At 38.6% G+C, this 13,530-nt stretch overlaps 1 pseudogene; it reads left to right on the forward strand.

Annotated features, from left to right (window-relative positions):
- Positions 1 to 742: 742 nt before the first annotated feature.
- Positions 743 to 6,824, forward strand: LOC102842464 (annotated as a pseudogene).
- Positions 6,825 to 13,530: the final 6,706 nt, after the last annotated feature.

Below are 13,530 nucleotides of genomic sequence, written 5' to 3' on the forward strand. Positions count from 1 at the left end.
AGCAAGCACAAAAAAGGATAAAAAAATCTGAAGAAGGCCTAAGATTCATGTAGGATAACATGAAGAGGAATAACTTTAAGAATTATAGGCATTCTGGAACAGGACGAATCACACAAGTCCACAGAGGAGATAGTTGAAGAGCTTCTGGAAGAAAATTTCCCTAACATCCTGAAAAGGTAAGCATTCAAGAAGCTCAACAAACCCCAGGAAGGATAGATCCTAAAAGAAAATCACCAAGACATATCATAATCAAGCTCTCCAAAATCAAAGATAAGGGCAGAATACTGAAAGCAGCTAGGGAAAAGAGATCTTGACTCTAAGTACGATGATCTTGTTTCTCACTATGAAGTGCAGTGGCTGAGTACATGCTCATGAGGTTTTATGAACTATGCAACGATATAAAGAAGTTCATAGAGATGAAGGGAAAATCTGTCAGAGAACTCAATGATAACAAGTGGCTGTGTAATCTAGCCTTCATGGTGGACATTATCAAGTACCTCTGAAAGCTGAACATCAAGCTACAGGACCCCAACCAGCTTCTCAGCTCCCTGCTTTCAAACATGAAATCATTTGAAGCTAAATTAAGGCTGTGGAAAGTACAACTCAAAAAGAAAAACACTGCATTCCCCCACTTTGGAAGGACAAAAGCCTTCTACGACACTTGAATATGTTGGTGAACGTGTGATACTACAAGGGTGAGTCAAAATTTATCCACGCTTCAGTTATATTAAAACACCTGCCGATGTCCATGACTGATGACACCATTGAGCATGCACGCAAAATGATTCTGTCAAATAGACAAGTGATAGTGGATTACGTGGCAAATCATTTGCAAATTAGCCACAGCACTGCCTATGAAATAATGCACAACAGACTTGGGTTTCAAAAAAGTTGTGCGTGATGGGTACTGAAACACCTCACGGAAGAGTATAAACTGGACATTTGCAAACAAAATTTGGACCAATACATGAAGGAAAGTAAGTTTCTTTAGTAAATCTTTATTGGTAACAATACATGGGTTCATCACTATGAACCGAAGAGTAAACAGCAGGGTATGGATCCTCAACTGCGGAACAACAAAAAGTTCAAAAGTCAACCATCAGCCAGAAAATTAATACTTAGAGTTTTCTGGGATTCTAAAGGGTCAGTATTGGAACACTATAAAGAAAAATGTTCAATAATCAACATTGCTCGCTACGGTGAGCTACTCATCGAAAAGCTAAAGCCTAAACTTCAGATTAAACACAGAGGATTGCTATCCAAGGGCATGTGATCTTGAATGACAGTGCATATGCACACATCTGTCCACACTCTTGACACTCTGTGAAAACTTTGTTTTCAGGTGTTAAAGCATCTTGCTCCATTAGACTGTCACCTGTTTGATTCCTTGAAAGCAGCCCTCCGAGGACGAATATTCACCGCTGATGAAGAAGTGAAGACAGCAGTGCATTTGTGGCTTTCAGGTCAGCCAAAAACATTTTTTAATAAGGGAATATGAAAGCTTGTTGATGGACAGACAAAGCGTATTGAAAAGCAAGGAGATTATGTCAAAAAACAATCTCTTTTCTAAAGTTGCTTAAAACAAATTCCACTGCCAGAGTGCAGATACTTTTTGACTCTCCCTCGTAACTGAGGCAAAAGGAATTGAACATCTTAGCTACACTGTTCAATGTGGAACTGCCTTATGGGCCTGAGAACCTACAACACGAAATCATTCAGCTACAAAGTAATGATGAGCTGAAATCTAGGTACAATAATCTCCCATTTCTTGAGTTCTATAAATGTTACATAAACAATGATGAATTTCCCACTTTGAGGAGACATGTATTGAAATATGCATCTGTGTTCAAAACAACTTACTGCTTCAAGCAGTTCTTTTCAAAACTTACCATCGCAAGGTGTCGACTATGCTCAAGACTGACTGACACAAACCTGGAAAGGCAATTGCAAATAGCAACATCATCAATACCAGCTAACATCACATGCTTCACATTGTTGTTGTTGTTGTTGTTAAATGCCATCAAGTCAGTTCCAACTCATAGCAACCCTGTAAAGGGTTTCTAAGAAGCAGCTGGTGACTTTGAACTTGAAGTTCAAACCAACTTACAGTCCAGTGCTTATCCTACAGCACCACAACAGGATTCAAACACTAAAATGGAGCCTCATAAAACCATCACATTAGGGGTGAGTTAATCAAATATTTGATCAAATAAAGTAGGCTAATTTTCAAGTTAATAATTTTGATGGGCCATGAATCAAGTTACAGATGTCTAAATGACAGAAAAAAAGGTTCTCCACCCCTGGGGTCTATGTATAGGTTCCTCATGAGCACAATGAACTATTCTGGAATACCCATTTTTCTCAATATTACCCATAATTTTTCATGGTTAAATAGTCAAAAGCCTTTGCACTGTCAATAAACACATGTAAACACCTTTCTGGTATTCTCTGCTGTCAGCCAAGATCCATCTGACATCAGCAATGATATCTCTCAATCTAAGTCCTCTTCTAAATCCAACTTCAATTTCTGGCAACTCCCTGTTGATGTACTGGCCAATATTTTTTTTTTTTTTTTTTGCAAATAGATCTCCAGGTCCTCCTTCCCAGTCTGTCTTAATCTTTAAGATCATCTGAAATCTGTCTAGCATGAGTGATCCTGCTAATATTTGAAATGATAGTAGCATATCACCACAGCAGCACAAACGCCACTACAGTAAGTAAACTGTCAGACATTGGTGGATTTCATTAAGCCTAACAAAAGAGTTGGACTAAATCTTGACTAAAAACACAATGCTAGATAATACATTAAAATATTTTGTAATGTAACATTTTCTAGTGATTCCCATTATTCCTGGGACTCTTCCCAATGAAGTCAACTATCCACTGCTTCAGTGGTCAAAGAAGACAATCTTAACCTTTGAGCCATTCTAAACACCTAAATGAACAATAGGGCTATAATTTTTGTGGATCATGGATTTAAGCAGGGCTAGTTCTGGTGTGGAAGTCCTGGTGTGGTGCTGTGGGTTAATGCGCCAGACTGTAAAGCCATTTGAACTGCAAGGTTGGCAGTTCAAGCTCACCAGCTGCTCCGCAGAAACCCTATACAGGGTTGCTATGGGTCGGAACCGACTCGACGGCACTTCGCAACACAACAACAAATGTATGGTGTGGCGCTATGCATTAATGCGCCAGACTGCAAAGCCGTTTGAACTGCAAGGTTGGCGGTTCAAGCTCACCAGCTGCTCCTTGGCAAACCTATACAGGGTCGCTATGGGTCAGAACCAACTCGATGGCACTTAACAACAACAACATACTATTTGTGGAGTTCTGGTGAGGCGCAACACTGCAAAGCCTTTTGAACTGCAAGGTTGGTGGTTCAAGCTCACCAGCTGCTCCTCAGACACCCTATACAGAGTCACTATGGGTCGGAATCAACTCAACAGCACTTCATAACAGCAAATACTATTTGTGGAATCCTGGTGTGGTGCTGTGGGTTAATGAGCCAGACTGCAAAGCCGTTTGAAATGCAATGTTGGTGATTCAAACTCACCAGCTGCTCCTTGGCAACCCTATACAGGGTCACTATGGGTCGGAACCAACTCAACGGCACTTAACAACAACAGTACTATTTTTGGATCATTAATTTAAGCAGGGCTTCACTAAGTTATTCTCCAGTTCCATGTGGTGTCTGCAGGTGTTTCCCTAGCTATACTTACCTGGCAACTAAGCTGGGCCTGGGTTGAACACTCCATGGGATTTCTCTTTCTGTGTTTTATCTCTCCTCCAGGGTCCCTCCACATGCTTGTCAGGGCTACCTTAAAATCAAAAGAATATTTGATGGAAGTGGGAAGAAGCTGATCATTCCCTTAAAGGCAAAATATTATGCTCCCCACTATGTGGTGATTAATTCAGCAGCCCAGAATCAAATGGAAAATGAATAAAAATATCAATGCTGCTACCTTAACAGACTATGAGGTAAAACCTTGGGATATAAAAAAAAAAAAAGGACCAGGAAAATTAAGATAATGACCAGTATCTGCCTCCTTGCCTATCTCTTTAGATTTGAAAATCCAAGCCTTGAGATGATGTGTGCCCATTTGCTTGTGTAAGAGATGAAGGACAACCTCATAAAGTACTCTGTGCCGACCTTGAGGGACTATAAAAGAGAAGACACAATAGTATGTATAAAAGCAATGGCCAAACTTAGAAAAATGAATATTATACTTACCTGCATTATAGCATGAAATTTTTAATATTATACATTCATCATCGATATGTGTGTAACACCATAGGATAAGCACTTGACCTCAAGGTCAGTTTGAACCGCAAAGCAGCTGCTCCTCAGAAACCTCATACAAAGTCACTATGAATCAGAACCGACTCACCAGCACTTAACACCAACAATGTGTGTATATGGAGTCCTGGTGTGATGCTGTAGGATAAGCACTTGACCGATTTGTACTGCAAGATCGGAGGGTCAAATGCTCCTGAGAAACCCTATTTAGGGTCGCTATGAGTCAGAATTGACCAGTCAGCACTAACAACAACAGCATATGTGTATATAAAACCAAACCAAATCCACTACCATGAACTTGATTCTGGCTCATAGTGACCTGATGCAGGGTTTCCAGGGCTGTAAATGTTTAAAGAAGCAGTAAGTCTCATCTTTCTCCTGCAGAGCAGCTGACAAATTTCAAGGGCTGACATCTGGTTAGCAACCCAGTGCCTAACTCATACTCCTATAATAAATACCTAGAAAAACATTTTGGAGTCAACACACACAAAGTAGAGACAAGATAATACCTAGATAATACCTAAAATAAATGGGATAGAAAATAATCAAGAAGAATGACAACAAATGTCAATACCATAGATTTAAAATTACTATTTAAAGGGATATTTATAAGTACATCTCTATATTTTTAGGTTAATGCCCTAAATGGATCCCTAATTCAATTATTCATTTATTCACAGAATGTTTGCTAAGAACACCCTGTGATGAATTTGTGCAAAGTAGTGAGGACACACAAAAGAGAAAAATTATTTATGTATCAACTTTTCCTTAGACAATAAGCAACTAAATACTTCAAAAGACAAAGGCAAACTGTAATAAGTGTTAAGAAGTAAATTTATCTGGTGAATAACATTTCAGCAAATGGTCAAAGATCTCTCTGAAGAGTTATTACTTGAGCTAACCTAGAAATAATGAGGAATCAGCATTGTGAGAACCCAAGAGTGAGAATTTTACAATTAAAGAATAGGGTCATAGGCATAGCACAAACCTTGTACTTACTAGAAGCCAAGCCCAGTTAAAGACTCAAAGTTCCCTGCTAAAATAAAAGTAAATATTCAGGAATGCATAGTTTCCTCAGTAAGGGAAAAACGTGCCCACCAAACGCTGTAATTGGGAATTGTATAATAAGAATAGTTTATCTTCTTCTTGGAATGGTTTAAAATTAGGAAAGGTGTGGGCCCGGGTTCACCGTACTTATTCAATGTGTATGCTGAGCAAATTAATTGGAGAATCTGGATTATATGAAGAAAAACGTGTTATTAGGATTGGAGGAAGACTCATTAACAACCTGCGATATGCCGATGATATAACCTTGCTTACTGAAAGCAAAGCGGACTTAAAATACTTACTGATGAATATCAGAGACCACAGCCTTCAGTGTGGGTTTCATCTCAATGTAAATTTAAAAAAAAAAAAAAAAAAAATCCTCACCTCTGGACCAATAAATAACATAATGCTAAATGGAGAAAATATTTAAGTTGTCAAAGACTTCATTTTGCTCGGATCAACCACCAACTCTCACAGAAGAAGCAGTCAAGAATATCAATATTACAGAAATAAAAAGATTCTTCATATTCATTCTCTTCCAAATTACCAGCTATAGTGAATGAAATTCTTACCAGTATCTACTTTTTCCTTTATTTTTCTCGATAATACAGCCAATAATTATAGATAGCATATGATTACAAATAAAAGAACATTGACTGGAAGAAGCTGGAGACGGCTTCCAGCTCAGGTCTCGCTATGAGCCCGCCGCTGGGAAGCCTACTGCCGGCGCCCCCGGCACGGCGGGATTAGCCCTGCCTGCGGGGTGGGGGTGGGGGGAAGAAGTGGGGAGCGGCGCCACCCCGTCCTGCAGTTCACTGACGCCCAGCTAGGTTTCCAGGGCCCGGAGCGCGCACGCTCCTAGATGGCACTAAAGAAGGGGGCTCCTGCGTGGCCCTCAAGAGCCGCCGTACGCGCATGTGTGCCAAGTATGGGACCAGGCGCTACGCACCGTGGAGTCGGAGCAGCTGGCGGGAGTCTCAGCAGCTGGTGGAGCCCGTGCTGCAACGCCTGTTGCAGCGCAGGTGCATGTGATGCGGCGCTAGCGCTGCATGGAGATGAGCGCACTGCAGCTCGGGGTGTCGCTGCAGGTGCTGGCTCTGGAGCTCCCCGAGGCACTCCTACGCGCCTGCTCGCATCGCGTGCGGGAGGCTCTCGAGATGGAGCCCTTTCCCCTGCGCGTGTACCTGAACCCCAGACTGCGCGTGCTGGGCAGCCACCTGGTCACCTTCCCCGAAGGCTGCAATAGCGTCGACGGCTTCCTGGCCTGTGTGCCCCTCTACAAGCCGTGCAGATCTCAGGACTGTACCCAAGGGGAGAGCAAGCGATGTGGTGGGCTGCCCGCATAATCCAACATGAAACGGACCACTGGAATGGCTGCCTGTTCGTTGACAAACATCCACTGGTTGGAGGTGAAGGACTAAAGCTCTCCTCTCCTGCCGCTTCTGAGGATTCTGAAAAGGAGAACACACACACTTGGCATTGAGCTGGGCATGTTGTTCCTTGGCATGGACTTGGGACTGGCTTGGATGCTACAAAAAAAAAAACAAAAAAACATTGTTTTGGTACACTGCTAAATTGCAGAAAGACACTGGAAGTGTTTGCCTGAAATCAGATCTGGACACAATATTGCCTTCAGCTTGCGAAGAAAAACTGGATTTTTCCTGACAATTTTTTATGGCAATTAGTGAGTCAAGTAGATAACCATTCTTAGTAGAAATAACTTGTTAACACCTGTATGATTTATGCCCAGAGCCAAGATTTCATAATAATGTAGACCCAAAATATCTGGTGGAAATCTTTGTTTACAAGGCTATTGACCATCTTCACGCAGTTCTTATTTTGACAAAGGGTTTGTGTAACCTGTAGAGTCCGTAGTTTGCCTGGAATACCAGCTTGCTTATGGAATCAACAGAGGACAGAATGACCCCAGTTTAAGGAGAAAAAAGAAAATTGCCATATTGACTCATGGTGTCCTATAGGATTTCCAAGGCCATGGTGTTAAGGAAGTAGATGGACCATGGAACAAGCTTTTGGTTAGCAGCTGAGAGTTTAAACACCAGGGCTCCCATGGATACCCAGCCACCATAAATTTCTCAGTTTCCTTGGAAGCTAGGTTAACCAACATGCAAAGCTTTGACAAGTAGGATAGATCCATAAATAGGATATATGGTAGATAGAAGAATCATCCTCTTTCCCTTTGTTCACAGGTCAGAGTCTGTAGACAAATGGTGATAGAGCTCTGGCCATACAGACAAGGCTATCTTTGTCAGGGACACATAGCAGGATTCTAGGGTCCTAAATGACCTCATGGAATGGAGCCCACCAACCCATCTCAATGATTCAAAGATAGGCCCAGATTGGTAAAAAATTTCTGTTACCCAACATGCACATTTCTAATCAAGGTTGAAGATGGTGACACTCTGGCTTCTGGTTCCACAGTTTGTAAGAAAGATAAATAAAAGACTGTCTTATTTAAGACAATGTTTGGGGACTCTTTTGTCACAAATAATACTTCTTATATGGGCATAGCCAATTTCCTCCATTTGTTCTCATAAACATACGCAAACATACAAATCATAGGAATTCACACACCACCACAACTTATTGCCAGGCAGAACAGCAGGGTCCCTTTATAAAAATGAGTATGCAACACTAAGAAACAAAAATGTGGACACAATCAATGTCCCAAAACACTGAGGAGATGTGGAACTCATGGTACTCCAAGATATCCGCAATAGAAGCACTTTAATAAATTTAATAAGTTACTTTTTAACCAAGAAGCTCGACTACACTTCTTATTAACATCTGAGGACAGTGGGTAAAGGATAATATGTCTTATAAATCTTGGTAACTCTATTAAGGACAATGGGTAAAGGATAATATGTCTTATAAATCTTGGTAACTCTATTAATTTCTAGAATATATTCAGCCTTTAGTTCATTGAAAGGCCAATCAACCAAATTATGAATGCTTTGTTGTAAACAACAGGAAGATCATCCTTCACTAGTCAGCTTCTCTTAGTAACACAATTCCATAGACTCTAAACCTGAAACAACTGCAGATAGCAGAGGTTTGAGCCCTGAAAGAAACTTGAAAGATTTAGAAGATATTTTTGGCTACTACAGTTAGAGTGATTCTCAAACTGTGATCTTTGGCAAGCTGCCCCACCAAAGCAATGGTGAGATCTATGGGTCAGGTGAGTTAATGTTCCATAGAATCAAACTCAAAAGCTCTAAATTTCTGTAGTATTCCATGAAAGCAAACAGTTATGCTTTCAAACCATTCAAATTTAAGACTCCAGAAACAGAAAACAAGAGTTCATAGTTACACCAAAATATGCAATGATTATTCAGATGTATATGTGGTTTTTTTTCAGATATATTTCAGCTTTGTTATTTTTGTTATTAATCTACGTGATTCTGTAGCCATAATAAAATTAGAGTGGGTAGCAATTATCTAGTTCAAAACTAACATGTTAAAAAAAATGAAGTATCTGAACAGTGAGATTCTCAACATTACCCATTTAATTTTTAGCTGACCTGAGATTAAAATTTAGGAACAACAATTTGTACTTCTTTTGATTATACAATGTTGTCTTTATTATTGCTTCTCTATTTTCCTGTTTGCACTGGTAAGTGAGTGAAGAAAGAGACATGTAATGAGAGAACTTCCCCTTGATGATTTCCAACTTTGACACCACCCTGCCACTTCCTCTACACAATTAGAATTCAATCCTCATTCTTTTTGGATTCCATATTTGCAGATTGACATACTAAAATATATTGGCAGTCTCAAAATCAAGCCTGTCAGCTTTTTCAGTTATTCATAGATATGCCCAGAATTGTAAATAAAAAATTGTGTTACCCACCCAGCATGCACATTGCTAGTTGAAGATAAAGAATGTAACACTCTGACTTCCTGTTTCAGCTCTCATACAGTAAACAAGCAAACTACTCAGTATGTTTAGTGCCATAGCCTTTTGTATATTTGTGCTTTTGGCTGGTGATTTTGCTGTTTAAAATGCCTCCAAACATAGTTGTGAGTGCTTCCTAATGCTCCTAAGTACAAAAATTTCGTATGGAGAAAGTACATGTGCTAAAAGATTTTTGCTCAGATTTGAGTTATAATGGTGTTCTCCATGAGTTTAATATTAATGAACCAGCTATATAATACATCCAGCAAAAACGGAAAAGGAAATCCACCATTCTGTACATGAGGCTGTCCTATGAAATACTTCAGCATTACCTAGTACACAAGGTGCTTATGGAAAAGCAACTACACTGATTGTTGCATTGTTGTGAGGCAGAAAGCTAAAGAGATTTATGGTCAAATTATCATAAATGATAAATCCTTCACAACTAGAGTTTTCCTATTAAAAAAAATCACTTACAATGAATGTATTATTTATAAGAGATCTATGTTAAATAAAGTATTTGTAAATAAGACATACGCAAAACAAGGCTTTATTTATTCTGATCTTTGGAAGAAATGTGAGCAGAGACCAGCAGGAACTTACCCCTGTATTTTCCCTAGGGACAATGGTTCCGTATTCACACAATTTCATGTAATATAACTACTAAAAATAAGAAGATTGAACTGTGTGTGTTTATGTGTGTGTTGATTTTGCATATGCTGTCACAAATACACATACATACACTCAACAAAAGTTACTTCAGGGATTGAGGATAATAAAGGAGAAAGCCAACTTTCCTATTCACACAATTACATACACACAAATTTCTTCTATAAACACACATAAAAATTGGAGTAATAAATTACAAGAAAATCTTTCCCCCAGGTTATCAGTCTCAGTCTCCTCTGAGTATGTTTGCAATTTTTTTCATTAGGCATAAACTCCTACTTTCTGAATTCACACACCTGACCAGGAAAAGAAACATAAAATAGAGCCAATCTGAAAAAATGGCTCCAAAAATGCAAAGGATAATTGAGTCTTCTACTTAATGAAATGGGTTATGAATATAAAAGTCTAAATTATGCAGTTCAGAAATGCAATATAAAAAAATTCCATGCTAGAATCATGGATCTCTAACTCGATTATCTCAAAGCAGGCATGGTTAGGTCCCATGGTGACTGAGAACCCCCTTCAGTAGACATTCAGATTTGAGACTAATTTCAACTGAGAAGGAGTCCCAGTGGCCTCATCAGTTTCGCAAGCTGAGTCTTTATGGAATAGGCAGGAAATTTTTAGGGCATTGGTTGCTGTCATCTTTTCCCCACTATGTTCTTCAGATGCTAATAAAAGAAGATTTCTAATCCTAAACACCCCCTCCAACTGCCATGAAATTCTGAAGGTAAGTGATTTGCCCTTAACCGAAATTGAACTAAAATACTTTAATACACTTGAGAAGAAAGCAGAAATCCAAGTTATGGCATTGGTAATGTATATAATTTGTAGATGAAAAGGAGACATGGACAAACTCTAGACAAAGAGCACAAAATTGTAGTCATAAATATGCAGTTAGAAAAAATAAAGTCACAAAATGATGTCTAAAGCAGTTGTGGACAGGGCAGTTAGGCAAGTGGTCTGCTGAATGGAAATCAGTTTCGTTGGTCTTTGTTATAGGTGGTATGTTGATTTGCATATGTGACTTTCCGGTCTTTGTCTTGGTTTGAAAGACAGAAAGGAAGAAAATCTTTTAAATTAATAACATCTTCAATAATATTTTTTAATATTTAGATGATTAATCAGCTCCATATTTTAGGACCAGAAGCTTATCCTAATACAGACAGATCCTCTATACAGTCACAAAATTATATTACTGGGTTACTGCTTTGTGCTGAAATGAATGAAACAAGGTTCTTGCTTTAATTGAAAGTCTCATGCAATGAATGGCATCCTTTCTACTCAGATGAATTGAGTGGCCTTTATATTTCCACTATTCAAAACTATACTTTTCTGACTTTACAGATAACTGAGGACTCCACATCTGCAGTTAATGAGTAGAGCAAGTTCTTATTTGCTTGGAGTTTCTCATGACAAGAACTTGCCACAGTGTATCAATGTTTCTAGTAGACATTTATAAAAGAATAAATTATACAGTCATTTAAGAAATAGGACCAAATAAATGGTTGAATGAAAAATACAATATGCATTTATTTTTAAATTATTGAATAATAATGAAAAAATGTGGCAGGTATGATTGAGTCATGGAGTCCTGGTGTGGCGCTGTGAGTTAATGCATCAGACTGCAAAGTCATTTGAATTGCAAGGTCAGTGGATCAAGCTCACTAGCTGCTCCTTAGAAGCCCTATACAGAGGTCGCTATGGGTCGGAATCGACTCTACAGCACTTAACAACAATGATTGAGTAATACAAAAATTTACATGTTGTTGACAGTCTAAGAATTTAGAAAATGGTTTAGGAGAAATTTTTATATTAAATGGTTGGATAGCAGACAAGATTGTGTTTTCCTTTATTCCAAGTAACTGATATGAAACTAATTTCTGTAAGACCTCAGAGGAAGCAGACATCATGATGACATGGTGATCAGAGTACCCAGAAGGTGGAATGGAGCATTGATGTGAGTGAGGGATTTGAGAAAAGGAGTGAGAACTATCATTCTGGTGGGAGCACTTGCATGTGGACATGTTTGGAGAGACTGATGTCAGTATACTATGTGCCTGAAAGAGTGGTCATAAGTTGGTGACTACCTAGAAGTCACTGAATGTTGTTAGGTGTGAGGGGATTATTATTGTTCAACTAATTGTTTTAAACTTACATTATGGGAAGTCTATACAAAAAGATTCTGACCAAAAAAGGGATGATAAAATGGCTATTTTCTAAAGGGGATGCTGAAGCATCGCAGCATAGTGAGTGCTAGACCTAGGCCGCAGTGTGCATGAGTTGAAAGTAGGAAGTTATGTGGCCCTGTTAAAAGCAAAAAAAGATGTTTGGGAATGAATTTAGTTAAATAAGCAAGAAGGAATGGTAGTAGGGCATTCTTAATATGATTATGTATCCTATGTTACTACTCTATATTATAATGCCTATAATATCCAGTAAAAACTCCTATTTTGGCATCCAAAAATAGGAAATTAGCACAAAGTTTACACAAGACATTGTCTAACCTCAGTGTACAACCCTTTGCAGTTATTCAACTGTTTTCTTTAATGTGCTCTAAGAGTCTACCTGAACTCAAGGTTCTTCTCCATCTACTACTATGTCCTTTTAGACAGGCTTTGACTAATATTTTCTATGAACCATCATAACTTAACCAAATAGAAAGATAGAAAATGGAAATGGCAATATAGGAATCAACTTTGTGAGCTATTACAGATCAAGTGTCAGGATTTTGACATAGTGTAGGCCCAGAATTCATCCCAAAGACTGACCACCCAGTGCTTGTTACAGAGGAAATATTTCAACTATACAAAATATTGGGCATTATTGTTTTTTAGAGTCCTGGTGTGGCACTGTAGCATAAGCACTGGATTGCTACCACAAGGTTGGTGGTTCAAACTCACCAACTGCTTTAGGAAACTATACAGGGTCACTATGAGTTGGAACAGACTCAACAGCACACAACAAAAACAATGTTTTTTAATCCAGATCACTCACACATCACTATAAGTGATAACAGATTACCATATATACCAGGAATTTTACTGCTGACATTTTCATATGGGGTCACAACCGACCAAAAGAAGTCATAAAGACACCATGGCTACACGTGAAGTTTCAAAATATGTATGAGATCATTTTGATTTTCATCAACATAAGAGTGCTTGTCACTCAAAATATGTAGCATTAGGAAAAGTACAGTCCACTGTACAGAGTTGAGAAAATATAGGAAAACCATATTTGATAAATTAACAATTTCTAGTGGAAGATTCACTGGAACAGACTTTTATAGATGTAGAAGGAAGGAGAGCAGCTAAATCGCTGCTTTCTACTAAGCTTTGTCACAACATGCAAAAGAATACCACCTAGCAGCACAATGTCATGAAAAAACATAAATTTATGAAATTACTATGGCATTAGTACCAATCAATGAAAAGGATGTTCAGTGACCAGCACTACATGAAGAATGCTACTCATTAAGAAAGAGATGGGCATGTGCTACATTGAATTAAGAACTAGTACTGTTTTTTGGTATATAAGAAAAATGAAAATTGTAACTAAAGCAGAAACTGAAGGATTGGTTGTCTTGGTTCTAAGAAAAGGGTAA

This window comes from Chrysochloris asiatica, unplaced genomic scaffold, assembly GCF_000296735.1.
Source record: "Chrysochloris asiatica unplaced genomic scaffold, ChrAsi1.0 scaffold00352, whole genome shotgun sequence".
Taxonomy (NCBI): domain Eukaryota; kingdom Metazoa; phylum Chordata; class Mammalia; order Afrosoricida; family Chrysochloridae; genus Chrysochloris; species Chrysochloris asiatica.